Source organism: Sceloporus undulatus, chromosome 4 (assembly GCF_019175285.1).
Source record: "Sceloporus undulatus isolate JIND9_A2432 ecotype Alabama chromosome 4, SceUnd_v1.1, whole genome shotgun sequence".
NCBI lineage: Eukaryota > Metazoa > Chordata > Lepidosauria > Squamata > Phrynosomatidae > Sceloporus > Sceloporus undulatus.
The window spans coordinates 204,412,216-204,429,126 of record NC_056525.1 but is presented as its reverse complement, the minus strand read 5'-3'; the positions used below and the strand labels follow the sequence as shown (position 1 = coordinate 204,429,126).

Here is a 16,911-nt window from a genome sequence, read left to right as displayed (position 1 = left end):
TCAGTTCGGCATCTCGCGCATTCACGTGCGTTCGGATTGGGCCATTCGAATGATGGTATGATCGTATTGAGCGAAATAACGTTAATTCGAACCGCCCAGTGCTGAAGTCCCCCAGTTCAAGACTCATCTGATAAGGGCTAAAGTGTGCAAATGGTGATCCTGATAAGGCCAGGGAACTGCTCTCCACACCAAAGAAAAGAGACTATTAGCAGTTGAAAGTTGCTTGCTTGTTCAGGAATTTATTTCTAGTGTTTAGCTGAACAGGCAAGGTGGGAGAGATAAAACAATTCTTCAGCCTCCATGCGAGGGGCCCTTCTGCAGTGAAAAGCTTTCCCTACTCAGGGAGGCCCCCTGTGATTTACATTTTGGGGACCCAGAATACTGTATAGAGCTTCCTAGAATGTAACTCTCAGAATTTTGTAAATAAAATTAATTTTATAAACAAAGAAATAAACATATGAAGGTTGAGGGGAGAAAACATGTTACTCTTTGGTTTCTATCATGTGTTCTTTAAATACTAGAACACATGGAGGAGGAGCCACCAAGGATGGTTTGAGCAGGTGAGATCGTATTTTCCTGAAAGTTAAAGCTTAAAAAGCCAAATAAATTCTTCTAAATGGAAAAAAGATTGTGAGTAATCACAAATAAAGAAATTAGAATTTGAAGAGATTAGAACGGGACTATGTAACAGAGGAGCGAAACAAATGGACAGGAAAAAGTGGCTTGAAGCTGCCTTTTCTAAAGCCATATTGAAATCCCACCAACTATACTGCCCGCTCCCAAGGAGGTTGGATTATGCATACCATGACCACATGGGTACTTTTTAAAAATTGTTTTCCTCATCATCCCTGCACATTTTCGCAGAAGCGAACTGCCGACAACTGCCATCCCATTGCATGGTCGTCCCTGTGAGCCTGCATGTGGAGCACTTTACTGGGACAGAGTATCAGAGCAGAGGTGCCCATACAGATGCCAACAAGGTACAATCATGCACGCCTTCACCTCCCCTTCACCTCATGCCCTCTCTTTGACTGTCTGTTTTATGTATGTTGTACTGATCTCCATGAGAGGTGTCACAGTTTCTCTTTTGGGCATTGTCACCCTCGCCGCTTGGGTATGACATCTCTGTCTCTTTTAAATGTGCTCCTGCAATACGGTATTTACATGCACAATTGGGATTAGCGTTTGGAAAGAGCCCCTCTTTCAAGCCACTCTGACATTGGTGCATTTATACATACATGCAAAACTGCACACTTTCTGGGAAGAAGTGGAAACATCCAGATCCTCTTTAGTCTGGCTTTTCTCCCCATAGCATGGCTTAGGTGTGCTTTCTGGCTGGCTTCAAAGCATGTGTCATCTAAATGCTCTGCCTCAAAGCTGGCAAGAAACCTGCTTATTTTGATTGTCTGTTTCACCCCTAAAGATCTAACAAGAACAAAGATAAATAAGTGAAATTTTTGTTTCTTGCAATTGCCAGAGTGTTATCTGCAGAGCTAATGGGAAGTCAAGATTTATGAAATAATACAAAATTAAAGCAAAATAGTTCAAAATAAATGTATTGGATGGTATAGAACAGTGATGGCGAAACTTTTAGAGAGCGAGTGCCCAAACTGCAACCCAAAACCCACTTATTTATGGCAAAGTGCCATGTTTCTCTGGCTTTTAGTAACGAACTCTGGCAAATGCAATGGCAAGCATGCCCACAGAGAGGGCTCTGAGTGCCCTCTCTGGCATGTGTGCCATAAGTTTGTCATCACTGGTATAGAAGCGGAAATATTGAAATATTGAAATACTAATTAAAGAATGATTAAAGAGCGAAAAGAATAATAGACTACACCCAATATTTGGAAACTAAACATTGATTAGAAGTTGGCAGATGTCCAAAAGTCAAAAAAGAGAACTGAAACAAACAGTTTTATGTTGGAAAAGGCAATCTGTACATCTCTCAGAGTAGACGAAGCTTATGCATGTTTAGGAACAGTAAACTCACAAGAGAATTTAGAAGTTCGTATGAAAGGACTGGAGAAAGATAAATTTGGATCCCCTGGCACAATGCAAAAAGCCGGAGATAAGTCGAAAGCTGTAGGCACCCAGCCAGATAATGGAGATACCAAAGGGGATGATATGAAAACATGTTTCTTGCAGGTGCTAACAGTAGACTGTACACCACAGTCAGTCTTTTATTTGTATTTTGTACTTTGCTACTTACAGTGCGCCTGTGTCATATGTGGGTGCATTTTACGTGGCTTTCAGCATAAGCTGAAAACCATGCTAGGAGAAGAGGCATACTGCTGTGCCGCTGTGCTACTGTGCCGCTGCACCGCCATGCCACTGTGCCACCACACCACTTCGCCACCACGCCACATGAGCACCATTCATTTCAATGGGACTAGAGCATAGGTGGAATTTGCTTTACGCAGGGAGTCCAGAACGGATCCCCTGTGTAAAGAAAGGGCAGACTGGACTTTGTACAGCATTGTGTTAATTTACAGCACTTTATAAGTAAACATAATAATAATAATAATAATAATAATAATAATAATAATAATAATAATAATAATATGGAATAATGTAGAGGAATTATTTTGAAGCAATATGGAAGATATTTGTACAAAAGTGTCTAATAAAAGAGGAAGGTGGTTTACTTTCACAAGAAAAGTTATAATTTTGGAGGGGAGATAGGCTCTGGTGATGGGGTGCACTTGGTTAAAGAGATAATTAGTGATAAACAAATAGTATTTTACTTTAATGGAATTATGAATAGTATATGTTGAAAAAAGATAGAAATAAGAATGAAGGTATTAATAATAATTTTGTCATTTTTTTAAAAAAAATGTTTAGTTAATGTTAAATGGTTTAATATGAATCATAGAATCATAGAATCATAGAGTTGGAAGAGACCGCACGGGCCATCCAGTCCAACCCCCTGCCATGCTGGAAATCCAAATCAAAGCATCCCCAGCAGACAGCCATCTAGCCTCTGCTTAAAGACCTCCAACGAAGGAGACTCCACTACACTCCGAGGGAGTGTGTTCCACTGTCGAACAGCCCTTACTGTCAGGAAGTTCCTCCTAATGTTGAGGTGGAATCTCTTTTCCTGCAGTTTGCATCCGTTGTTCCGGGTCCTGTTCTCTGGAGCAGCAGAAAACAAGCTTGCTCCCTCCTCAATATGACATCCTTTCAAATATTTAAACAGGGCTATCATATCACCTCTTAACCTTCTCTTCTCCAGGCTAAACATCCCCAGCTCCCTGAGTCGTTCCTCATAGGACATGGTTTCCAGACCTTTCACCATTTTAGTCACCCTCCTCTGGACAAGCTCCAGTTTCTCAATGTCCTTTTTGAATTGTGGTGCCCAGAACTGGACACAATATTCCAGGTGGAGCCTGACCAGAGCAGAACACAGTGGCACTATTACTTCTCTTGATCTAGACACTATACTTTTATTGATGCAGCCTAAAATTGCACTGGCCTTTTTAGCTGCCGCATTGTACTGTTGACTCATATTCAACTTGTGGTCTACTTGGACTCCCAGATCCCTTTCACATGTAGTTTCATTCAGCCAGGTGTCCCCCATCCTATATCTGTGCATTTCATTTTTCTGCCCTAAGTGCAATACCTTACATTTTTCTGTGTTGAATTTCATTTTATTAGCTTTGGCCCAGCTTTCTAGTCTATTCAGATCATTTTGAATGTTGATCCTGTCCTCTGGAGTATTAGCTATTCCTCCTAATTTGGTGTCATCTGCAAATTTGATAAGTATGCTCCCAATTCTGTCATCCAAGTCATTGATAAAGATGTTGAATAACACTGGGCCCAGGACAGAGCCCTGTGGGACCCCACTGGTCACTTCTCTCCAGGCTGAAAAAGAGCCATTGTTGAGCACCCTTTGGGTTCGGCCGGTCAACCAATTACAGATCCATTTAACAGTTACTTTGTCTAGCCCACATTTTACAAGCTTGTTTTCAAGAATATCATGGGAAACCTTGTCAAAGGCCTTACTGAAATCAAGATATACTATATCCACAGCATTCCCTTCATCTACCAAGCTGGTAATTTTATCAAAGAAAGAGATTAGATTTGTCTGGCATGACTTGTTTCTCTGAAACCTGTGTTGACTTTTTGTGATTATGGCATTGCCTTCTAGATGTTCACAGACTCTCTGTTTAATGATCTGCTCCAGAATCTTTCCTGGTATTGATGTCAGACTAACTGGACGATAATTGTTGGGATCCTCTTTTTCCCCCTTTTTGAAGAAGCAAAATTGATTTTCAGACATATCGGGGTTAATGCAATATTAAACCAGCTAGAAAGTCGACAAAATGCAATTCTTTTTACTTTTGGGATTTTCTGGAAGTAAAAAGAATTTCATTTTGTCTACTTTCTACATGGGTTAATATCATGTTAATGCACCTTAACAGCAATGTCATCTGAAAATCAATTGTGCTTTTGCATGTCTTTTCTACTTTCCGTCCTGGTTAATGTTCAGTTAACCTGGACTTCATCTGATAATAAAAATGCTTTTGAGGTTTTGCATGGGATCCCTCTGGTGTGATAAACTCCTAAGAGAGTATGATATGCCCCAAATCACCCAGCAGGTCTTCACAGCTGAGCATGGATTTGAAACCTAGTCTCCCAAGTCCTAGTCCAATACACAAACCATGGTATCACACTGGCTCTGAAATGGGATGCACTTTGTATTAAATGGGAGGGATGCCACACAGTTATTTTGTCTTAGTGCATTGAGCAGTGCTGTTCCTGCATGTTTAATGTTGGAGTTATTGTCAGTGAGCCTCACTAAGGTAGAAGCTTTACAGAGAGCAGGGCCAATTGCAGATTTGAGGGGGTGCCAGGCACCATGTTCTCTGACAGATCCGCCCCCCTTCCCATTGAAGACAAAAGTGAATTTGCTGCAATGCTCCAGATGGTACCTGGTGGTGATAGGTTTCCCTTTTAATATCCCATGCTGCCCGAGAGCAATGCTGTGTTGGAAGCACTATAGGGAATCAAATGGAAGTCAAGTCCAGATGGCTGGTGCTGCTTTGAGCATCAGGCCAGGACTTTTGTTTGAAAGGAACATCTAACGCAGGAATCACTGCTTTCTGACCTGTCAGGGCATTGGGGCCATGACAGCTGTCAAAGCATGGCAACTACTAACACAGGTTATGCAAGAGATGCAATATGGTAGTGGCTGTTGGCATTACTACAAGAGCTCTTTCTATTAGTATTGTTTTCTGCTTTTCTACTCGAGAGTACTAGACTGCAATAACTTTATGATCACATAATACTGAATTATTATTATTATTATTATTATTATTATTATTAAGCTTTATTTATATAGTGACACAGAGAATAGCAGTAGAGCAGAACCAGAGGCTAGCAACATTACTTGTTTAGATCCAAATTCTCAGAATTCCCATGTTAGAATGACTATGCTAGCTTGGGGATTCTGAGTAGAACCATATGATCATATTGTCCTGCTGTAATTCTTTGCATTAGTCCCACTGAACAAAATGTAATTTGGGGAGAGGGGATGCTGGGGAAAGTCTTATACGACTCTTTATTGACTGCAGAGTAACAGAGACATAGGACTAGACTGTTCATGAATTAATAATTTGCAACTCTTTTCTCTAGGTTACTTCAGAGCATGAAACTAGAGAGCTCCAAAAATATGTCCATCAGGAGATGCAGAAATACATGGGAGACATCTGTGAAGTTAATTTTTTTTTCTTGAGCTTGTATTAATGGTGAGCAGCTTTCAACCAGTTTTCTAATCACTCACATAATCAGCAATACTTTGACAGAGACTCTGAAGACATCCTGCTTATTTAGACCGATAAAACAAGACAGCTGCCCATATGCTCTAAGGTCCTCAATATAACTAAAGAAAATTACAGCCTAACTCTAGCTACTTAAGATAAATTTTGCACAAATCTTCTTAGAAACAGAAATCTGGCCATCCTGTAATGTGTCCAAACACTTTTGAAAAAGAAAAGGATTAAGGCAGCAATTCTAACCTGCCAGACAATGGGCTGATGGACCAATTATGGTTGGCCCTAATATTAGGCAGAGTGAAGTGATTGCTCAGGTGGTACATGTAACAGCCACTTGGATTTTGGTATGAACTCCCCAGATATTCTTTTCTGCAGGAAAACAGAGCCCAGGGGTTGTCTCATCAACCATATCCAGTTGGTAGTGATGGCAGAGTACCATACACATTTCACATTGTAGTGGAACCTATTCTTCCAATCACTCCATTTGATCTTCCCAATAGATATGTTGACAGAAACATCAGTTGATGGAAAGATCAACTGATGAAATGGATTTTTACCCCATGTTACGCTAAAAGGATTCACTAGAAGCTGTAGGAGAGCCAGCATGGTATAGTAGTTTGAATGTTGGACTACAATCCTGGGTTCAAATCCCTGCTTAGCCATGGAAACCCACTGAGTGAACTTGGCTAAGTCACACTCTCTCAGCCTCACAGGAAGGCAAAGGTAATGCACCTCTGAACAAATCTTGCGAAGAAAACTCCATGATAGGTGCATTTTAGGATTACCATATGTCACAAACAACTTGAAATCACACAACAAAAACCTGTAACCAATAAAATTGTGACCCATTTCACCCAATATAATGTTTCAGAGTTTATTGTTCTCCTAATCTAAATCAGTTAATACACACAATGTTGTTTAAGTGCAATCTAAAGTTCTTTCCATCTCATTCATGAAGAAATGTTGGTAAATTCTTGTCAGAAACAAGAAATCTGTATTGGCCAAATGTAATGGGCAAAGCTCTTCCCTATATGGTCACAATAATGTTTTACCTGCCCACCATTTCCCTAATAGCAATACAAATAGCAAGTGCATTTCTATACTGCTTATCAGTGCACTTAAGCACTCCCTAAGCAGTTTATGATGTGTAAGCCAATTGCCCCCAACAAGCTGGATACTCATTTTAGCAACCTCAGAAGGATGTCAGGCTGAGTCAGCCCTGAGCCCTTGGCTGGTATTAAACGTACAACCTTATGGTTTATTGAATGAGTGGCTGCGGAGATTTTAATGATGTAAGTCAAATGTTTTACTAATGAAATGTATTTAAAAAAAAAGAATTGAGTGGCTGCAGTACAGGCTTTTAACCACTGCGCCACCAGTGCTCCAAAAGAAATAACAACAAGGCCCAAGATCCTACACTGCATTCATAGCTACATAGTAAATATAGTTATGAACAACCTATTAAACTGACCCCACCTTAAATTTCAAGGAGCCTCTCAGAAAGATAGACTTCTGTGGTGCAAGCAAGTGGAATACTTCAGGATGATTTGCCCTTCTTAGCACCAACACCATTACAGTGTGATGAACCTCCCCCATCCTTCTGAGCTGTGGTATGATCAGTGCCTGCGAGTTCTGTTGGCTGCACCATGGTTCAGGGGTAGAGGAAGGCTAGATGCATCATCCTGAGGGACCCCCATTACCCAGACTTCAGATCTCCATCTCTCATAGCAGCTCCCTTAAGTTTAAAATGGGTTCCAAGGTGATTGCAATAGTGCCACAGCAATGTATTCACATCATACCCTGGTGGCGCAGTGGTTAAATGCCTGTACTGCAGCCATTCACTCAAGACCACAAGGTTGCGAGTTCAAGACCAGCAAAAGGGCCCAAGCTCGACTCAGGCTTGCATCCTTCCGAGGTCGCTAAAATGAGTACCCAGACTGTTGGGGGGCAAATTAGCTTATTTGCTAATTAGCTTACTTGCTGTTCACCGCTATGATCTTTGGAATAGCGGTATATAAATAAAACAAATTATTATTATTATTATTATTATTATTATTATATATGAATATTGAGCAATTACAGATCTATAACTCTAGGTTACAAATCTGTAACTGCAAAGCAGATGTCAAGTCATATCCAAATTACCACTTCGTCATTTAGAGTTCTAAAGTCTTGAGATAAAAGCAAGTTGAAATCATATTAAGAGTACTATTAAGGAATGTAGGAATCCCGTGTTTAAATATATGTTTGCTGCAATGCTCATATGGCCATTGCAATTCACTATCTAGCAGTGTCCTTTACCTCATGGAGTGGCTGTGAAGTTTGAGGGATATCCTGGCTATGTTGGAGGACAGGTGGACTGTAACAGTAAGAAATCCAGATTACAGATTTGGAGAGGGGAGTGAAGCTGAAAGAAATTACTTGTCCTCAAAGATTGTCTTGGCAACACCTTGAATGCCTTCTGGAGTTTTAAAAAATAGCCATATGTCAGGGAGAAAGTGCTTTAGTTCAGTAAGCTCTATGGCATGAAGGTCTTTAAAGGTGAAAAGGATCACCTCAGACAATACATGTTAAGTGAAAACACAGCCATTGCTCGTTGGCTAGGCAGGAGCCAGCCATCTTCCTTCAAGGTAGCTCATTATATCACATTTCTCCATCACTGAACCACAGTATTTACTTTCTGGGAATATATTATTATTTCCTCACCAACTGTGTTCATTGCTAGTAAAGTCTAATCAACTGTGTAACATAGCATGTGTGTTTTTGTCTGTTAACAAAGTATCCAATAACCATTTCATACTCCCATGCTCCAACATCAGGAACATTGTAAATCTTATTCTCAAGTACATTGCTGAAACTAAGGCTGAAGGTGAAGAAACCTAGAATGCTAAGCTAACCCTGAGAGCCCAGTGTGGTGTATTGGTTTGAATGATAGACTAGGGGGGTGTTCTCATTCGCCTATAAAGCGGATCGTGATGCGAATTTAGGGGGTATCGTTTCCACTCAAGCCCGAATTTGACCTGCATTGCCCCTGAATCGTTCCCATAGAGATTTGAATCTGAATCGGATTATCTCGAATAATTTGAATTATATACCTATAAAGCGGTTTAAAAAACCAGTAGGTTTTAAAGCAAATTATTTTTGCTCCTGGGGTCCGATTTGCAGTATCCGAATGGGAATGAAAGGGTGTCTGATTCAGGAACCTGGAGATGGGAGGAGCAGCGCTCAAGGGGCTGGCCAGGGGGTGTCACCCTCTTTGGTCTCTTTCTGCATCGCCAGCACCATTTTCTTTACCCCGGTGGATTGCAACCTCCCCTCTGCTCCTCATTCATGTGTGAGGAGAGCCATTGAACATCATTTTAAACTATTCTTTTTTCTTTTTTCGCCTCTGCCTGAGCAGCAGATGGGCTTTGCAGGACATGCCTGTTTGATCGCCCCCCCAGACAGCCCAGGGAGCAATGGGGGAGGCAAAGGGATTTGGGGGAATGGAGGCTCCTTCCAGAGGAACTATGGGAAGACACAGGAGAGATTGGATGCCCAGGGATTTGAGGGGGGATCGAGCTTTCTCTTCTCTCTTCCCCAAAGAGTCTCTCCCCACTGAAGCCCGCTGCCTTCTCCTCCTTGATCCGATTTGGCAAACACACACACACACACACACGTTTATATATGAATACTCACACACACATGCATATATATATATATACACACACACAAACATATAGGTATATACACACATACGTATTTGTGTGTGTGTGTGTGTGTGTGTGTGTGTGAATGCACGTATATATACACATATGAATGTATATTTGTGTGTGTGTGTGTGTGTTTCTAAAGTAAATTATAAAGTAGCAACTTTTTTAATTTACGAAAAAAAAAACTCATCTGTAGTTCCAAACCCACTATAGAAATAATACAGTTTGAGACTCCTTAACCTTCCCTGGCTCAGTACTAAGGAATTATGGGAACTGTTGTGTTTGTGAGACATTTATCCTCCTCTGCCAGAGAGTGCTGGTGCCATAATAAACTACCATTCCCAGGATTCCCTAGCACTGAGTTATGGCAGTTAATATGGGGAGACACAGAAGAGGACGAATAGAGGCTCCTTCTAGTCTGGGGAGACACAACAGAAGAGCCTCGGATGCAGCCGATTTTCATCAGCTGCCCCCCAAGAAAACAACAACAACAACAACAAAAAAAAAACCCAAGACTTGTGACGTCTGAAGCCTACGCGCTTGATTGACAGCTTGCGGACACAAATGGGAACGGGGAGCAAGCTTTAAAACAAAGCGATTTAAAATAAATGGGAATGAAAACAGGATCTAAATGAATTGAGGTAATTTGCCCCTTTTCGTAATGGAAACAATGGAAAAAAAGCGAATTATTCCCGGAACATAATCCGAATCAGAATCGCGCCAATATAATCTGTTTTATCTGCCAAGTGGGAACACCCCCTAGGGCTCTGGAGACCAGCCTTTGAATTCCTGTTGGCCATGAAACAAACACTGGATGACCTTGGGCAAGTCTTACTCTCTTAACCTATCAACATATATTGCAAACAACAACAAGTAAAACACACAGCACAGGATAGGCTCACCTTAGGGTTGCCATCAGTCAGAAATGATTTAATGGTAAACAACAACAACAACTTCAGTTTCTGAAGTTCAGGTCTAGGGACATTATTATACTGAGTCAGGAGTGAGCTATGTATAGCCTGCAAGCTGGACAGTTCAGCCTCCTTTGACCTCCTCCATTTTTGTATTCCTTTCCTTTTTTTTTTTTTTTTGCCACAAAATGGTGAATTTGATTCTCTGAAGCCCAGGACTGCCAGGGAGTGGTCATTTAAATGTAATTCTACCTGCCCTAGACATTTTGTGGGAGAATTGGGAAACTAAAGCAGTCACATGGAGAAATTAAATAGAAAATTGCATCCTTCACAGGGTTCTGGAAGTACATTCTGCCATTTGGATTTTTTCATGGTGGAGAGCATGAGGGGTTGAGGATGTGCAGCCCATCAGTGTCCAAAAAGCAAAAAATTGCCCACAAACCCCAAGAAGCCACCTTGTCCTTTGCTAAATCATGCAGGTTTAAACACAGAAAAGTCTCATGTGGAAGGATATGATATAGAAGGCTGGATCAAAAAGTATAGAAGAATATTAGATGAAATGGGTGAAGTGGAAGAAACCTTTTTTAAAAACAGTACCCACCAGCAAAATGATTACTGTCCCTGAACAGTCTCTGTACACATTGCACAGTACTTAGTTGTACCTCTTTGATGCTCTTGGATGACCAGAGACACAACAGGCAATGGCGGTAACCATAAGGTCACTCCTGATACTGTTTGTGCAAATGTTTGTTTGTTTAAAAAAACCATGTGTCTTTTGTATTACTCTATACATAAATGCAGCATGTATCCTTTCCCATTGTAGGGTCTTCTACTGATTTTTATTAAACTGGACAGCACCAGTAATTGCAGATAGACAGATCCTCTGGAAGAAACTGGAGACACACCACTTATAACTCCAATATCCAACAGAGACGAAACCTCTTATTGTCCTAGGACATAGAAGTTTATTAAAATGTTGAATGGAAAGCACATTTCCTTCAATGCAGGAAAATCTTATCCAGCCTTTTCCCACTCTCTTATTAAAAGCTATTCAATTAGACCTCATTGCAGCTGTTAAGCAAATTACTGGAAAAAGGAATGGAATAAGACTATGTAAGATTTGCTTGCTCCCAAGGTAGGCAGTCAACACCTTGATAAACTTCTGCTTCCTAGCATAACTTTGAGGCTTTGCCTCTGCTCCAGATAGTGCCTTAGATGAGTGATAGGCAACATAACTTAGCATCTAGTGACATATTGTGCCAGGAATGGCAGATGTCAGTGGTTTCAGGGTTGAATAAGTGTGTCTGACCTAGAAATCAACACCCCACAATAATGCTTCATGAGAAAATACAATACAAGGTTGAGAGATTACTCTCTCTAAAGGAATAAACATTCACTTTTAATTCCTTTCTCATTCTGAAAAAAAAATAGCCACCAAAATTTAATAATAATAATTCTCCCTTAAGATCAAAGTGGGATTACAGGAAGTAAAAACATCATAAAAATACATATATAATTTGGAATACATCAATCAAAGAAAAGCAAGTAAGAAAAAGGAGTTGTTACAATATTGCTCACAATCATAAGGATCGAATCATCATATTCAGGTGTAAAATATTATTCAAAATCAGATTAAAGGAGATCAGTTGGATAGGCCCGCCGGAAGAGATTTGTCTTAAGCTCTTTTTCAAAGGCTTCCAAATAAGTGATAAGACGGATCTCTTCCAGTAAGTTGCTCCAAAGTCTAGGGGTCATCGCAGAAAATGTTCTACAAGAGGTAGTTTTTAACCTGGTTTTAGGATATTCTAGTATTTTTGTTCCAGATGTTCTGAGAGTGCGAGGAGAGTGCGGGATTATGTAGGGAGAGGCGTTCCTTTAAGTAACTTGGGCCCAGGCTATATAGGGCTTTATAAGTAATAACCAACACTTTGTATTGTGCCCGGAAGCTGATCGGCAGCCAATGTAAATATTTCAATACTGGTGAAATATGCTCTGATCTCAGTGTTCTGGTGATCAGTCTGGCTGCAGCATTCTGAATCAGTTGGAGCTTCCGAACTTGGTACAAAGGTATCCCCATGTAGAGCGCATTACAGAAATCTAGACAAGCGGTTACCAGTCCATGTACTACTGTTTCAAGGTCCCCTACCTGAGACAGGTAGGGATGCAGTTGGCATATCAGCCGAAGTTGGTACCATGCACTCCTGGCTATCGCTTCCACCTGAGATGTCAACTGTAGAGACAAGTCCAGGAGTATTCCCAAACTACGAACTTCATCCTTCAAGGGAAGTGTGACCCCCTCAAGGATGGGTTGGCAGATCTCCCCCGCTGGATCAGGGGCTCCTATCGCAAGCACCTCCGTTTTCTCTGGATTCAGCTTGAGTTTGTTTTCCCTCATCCAGCCCATTACAGACTCAAGGCAGGCATTCAGAGAAGAGATGCCCTCCTTAGTTACTGCAGCAGTCAGAGACATAGAGAAATAAATTTGGGTGTCATCAGCATATTTATAACACTGCACCCCATGTCTCTGGATGATCTCTCCCAGAGGCTTCGTGTAAATATCGGATGTGGTAGCTTAGTGGTTAAGACAGTAAGAATGGCAGTTGTAGGCCTGAGTGCTGCATGATGGGGTGAGCTCCTGTCACTAATCTCAGCTTCTGCCAACCTAGCAGTTTGAAAGAATGAAAATGCAAGTAGATAAATAGGTACCACTTTGGTGAGAAGGTAAACAGTGTTTGGCGCAGTCATGCTGGCCATATCATCACCAGAGTAGTTGTTGGACAACACTGCCTCTTTGGCTTAGTAACAGAGATCAGCACTACCCCTACAGTCACTTATATTCATGTCAAGAGACTACCTTTACCTTTTTACCTTTACAAATTATGACACCATAGTACATGAATTATTGAAATCCAGGAAAAAACCCAAATGCTGAGGCATTTTTGAATTACTGTACCTTCAATTAGAAGATTCTTGCTTCTAATTTTTGCTTTTATAAATTACTTCATGTTGTCAGGTTTTACTGATGAATTGCCTGTGTTAATGAATTAATTCCTGTAAGAGCTTGAAACTAGCATCTTGCAAGTAACATTGTTACCTATAAAATGTTCCTTGGTGTTTTTTTAAAGATAATAATGACATATCAGTGTTCCTTGCAAAATAATATAATGTTTGGTAATGTTGTCATTTTTTGCATTTAATGGACAATGTTTATTTGTTACCTTTTTATTATGAGGAGGGAGGATGCATTGCTGGCATATAGAAGAGATTTTTAGGTTATTATATTTTTAATGGGTTTTGCAATCCATCTAAAATGTAATGAGCAACGGAATGAGTAAGTAGCAATGATAATAGTGTTTGAGAACCAATTGTAACAAGTTTTTGAGGGGAGGGGCTTTTGTACCATTATATAACAACTTTGAATAATTAACTTGCTAAGCACTGGCTCCTGTCCCCAGCTGGTGCAGATAGTTACTATTGATTTCCTCACATTTTTAATTTTTTAAATTGCAATAAATGAAAATAATGTAAGAGATAAGCAAGAACTAACTAATGAAGGTTCTGTTATGAAAAAAAATTATCAGTGTTCCTATTGCTAAGGTAAGCAAAAAGAAATTAGAAGTAGAAGATGCAAAAAAAAAAAAAAAAGAAACTTCTAATTAAAGTCTAGAGGATCTTTCTTGAGGAAACCTAATTCAGAAGGAAGTTTGCAACAAATTGTTGGTCAACATAGCTCTATGTTGTGTGGAACCCTCCCAGCGGATAATAAGGAAAAAGTGCTAAAGCAGTCTCAAAAGGTCTAATATAAAAAAAAGTCAAGGTTTTTTTTTTCTGTATTAAAGCTTTTGAGACTGCCTGAGAACTTCCCCCCATTATCTGCTGGGAGTGTTCCACACAACATGGAGCTATGTTGACCAACAATTTGTTGGCCTCCATAATTGAGTTTTTCAAAAAGTTGATGCAGATTATTGCATTTCAGAATCTTCACTGGGCATAAAAAAGCCGGAGAATGAAGGAAGCGGCAGGCAGTCAGTCACTGTGGGGAGGGGGCAGGAACAGTTCAGGAAAGAAGTAAAGTTTGCATTTTAATGCTGTTGGGTGTGTCCTTTTTGTCAGGAGCAAGCTATGAAAGATAAATGTCCCACATCTGACACATGACAAAGGAAGAGTAGCTACAGCATGTCAAGCAGTGTGTGTGGAGGAAGCGTGGCTATCTCATCTGTTTATAACAATAAGAGAATGGCCAAGGTCTCAGTACTTCTGGCAAATGAGTGCAGGGTCTGGGTTGGAGACAGACCCCCTGTATATCATCCTGCCAAACACCCCCCCTGTGTCTTGTAAATCTAAGTAGCTGGTGCTACACTGTTTTGTTTTTTAAAAAACCATGCAAATAAAACTGTTCACTCTGCAAGAGCAGCAGACAGGCTTGAAACTACCCTCTGCCATATTGAACTGAGGCTCCATGCACCCCCACCCCATTTTAAATAAAATGACTCCAGCTCTGTATGTGTGGTAATAATCTGCACATGAGTGACTGCTGTAATGCTTGCAGTTGCAGTTGCCAGCAGGGAAGTAAATGATCACTTCTGGCACACACAATGGACTCCAGCTTTGCCTGGGTGGTGTGTGTGGCAGAACAACAAATGCAGCAGCAAAATGGGGGCTGAGGTGGGGTGTAGGAGAGAAATAACCCTGGAGGTTCAACAAATAGTGTGAACTTTAAAAGAAGGAAGGGGGTGAGAGAGAACACTCGATGCATACTGGGTTGATGGCTCAAAGAAAACAGATCCTGCTAGACATGACAGGAGTGTTAGCAGCTTTTTGCTTTTGACCTCTCTAGCTTTTAAGAGAGGTGGTGAGACATATGTCACCACAGCCATGCTGTGTCAGGAAAAAGTTCTTTTTTTCCTCTTCAGTGTTTCTTTCCCTAGTTACTGGTTGTGTGTGGTTTGATATTCAAATGAATCTGTCAGGAACAAGAGTCTGGTGCTCAGGCCTGATGACATTGATTTGTGAGCATAATGCTCGACTACGGGATGTGTGACAGATAAATTTTATCAAAATTAAGGCACAATTAAACATTTCATCTTCCTAATTACTGGCTGTAGATTCAGCCTGATGACCATGTGCTGTAAGAAATCAGCGACCATTACACATTTTAATGGAGCACAGCTGTCTTACAGCTTGGTAATATTTGCACAGTGCCACAGAACTGTAATTTATGATAAAAAGAAAAAATGTGTATTGGCTCTCTTTTGCCAAAATAGATTAAGGATTCATATACTTTAATGAGATTTGGACCTAGTCTTGGATTATCATTATAAATGATTTATGTGCATGTTGGTGGACTCCTGTAGTTTTGAGTTGATTTGTGTTTTGGTCGACCAGTATGTAATTCCGCCTTGCCTTGTGTGCCAATGTTTACACTTTCTCCTTGGTCTCCTTGATTTTTCTCTCCCCGTTCCCCAGTGGCCCATGGAAAAAAAGGAGAATAGGAAGGTCAAGAGACATGATATAGGCACCTTCCTTTGTTACAAAGCTTGATGGTTGAGAGAGCATATTGGAAATTTTCAGGAGAATTACAGAGCAGCAGAGCTGTAGGTAACCTGGAAAAGTCCTTTCTATTAAACATGCCTAACAGAAGAACTACTCATAGTATGGCAGAAAGCAAGAGCAAGCAAAGTCTTCCACTCAAAGTACATTTAATATAGGGAAGAGACATGGAGAAAAAAAAAAAAGAAATGTGACAGCACCTTTAACTGGTTTTTATTTTAGCCTGAGCTTCCATGGATATAAATTCACTTCTTCAGATGCAGTTCCACCTGGTAATAAGGCCTCAGGTATAAATTTATATGCTTTATTTTAGCATGAGATTTTGTGAATATAAATCCACTAGTTTGGATGTAGTACTAAGTGGTATTAAAGCCTCGGATAAGATAAAAACCAGCTAACCCATAAGGTGTGCCACATTTCTTTTTTGTTTCCTCTTCCTCCCTTCCTTATTTTTATCATGCAAGAGACCAATATGGCTACTTCTTTGAAAACTAATCTGGGGATATGTGTGATTACAAAAGCTGGCTGAAGCACAGTAGATGAAAGGCCAACAAATTTCAGGATTTGCAGTCGGTAGTTTATGGGGAAACTGAGGAAAGGTAGAACTGAACATGGTTTATTTGGACTTGACTAATTGCTACTTTATGTAGGACTGAGTTTGTTGTTTGGTATAAAGGGTAGACAGTTATTTGATTTTTGCAGAAATGAACTTTGTACAGGTATAGATGGTAAGTGTTATCCCCACTTCCTCCTCCTATTTAATGATAAGAGAAATTAATTTGCTCTTCATTTTTAATGAACTTAATTCACATTTATCAAATTAAGTTGCAGATTTGCATACAGTTGTTGTATTGCACATGCTCCAAATGTTGAGATGCAGTTCTTGCCTTAGACATTCTGAACACAAACATGTCTGTTAGACAAAATTGCATATAAAAATGCATATATTGGGGGATGTTGTATACAAAACATCTGTGTTAGGGA

General features: G+C 40.3%; 1 long non-coding RNA gene across 1 annotated transcript in view; it reads right to left on the bottom strand.

The window, feature by feature from the left end:
• LOC121929654 overlaps positions 1-16,911 on the bottom strand; it is a 61,107-nt gene that overhangs the window by 1,027 nt on the left and 43,169 nt on the right. The gene's annotated exons all lie outside the window — the stretch shown is intronic.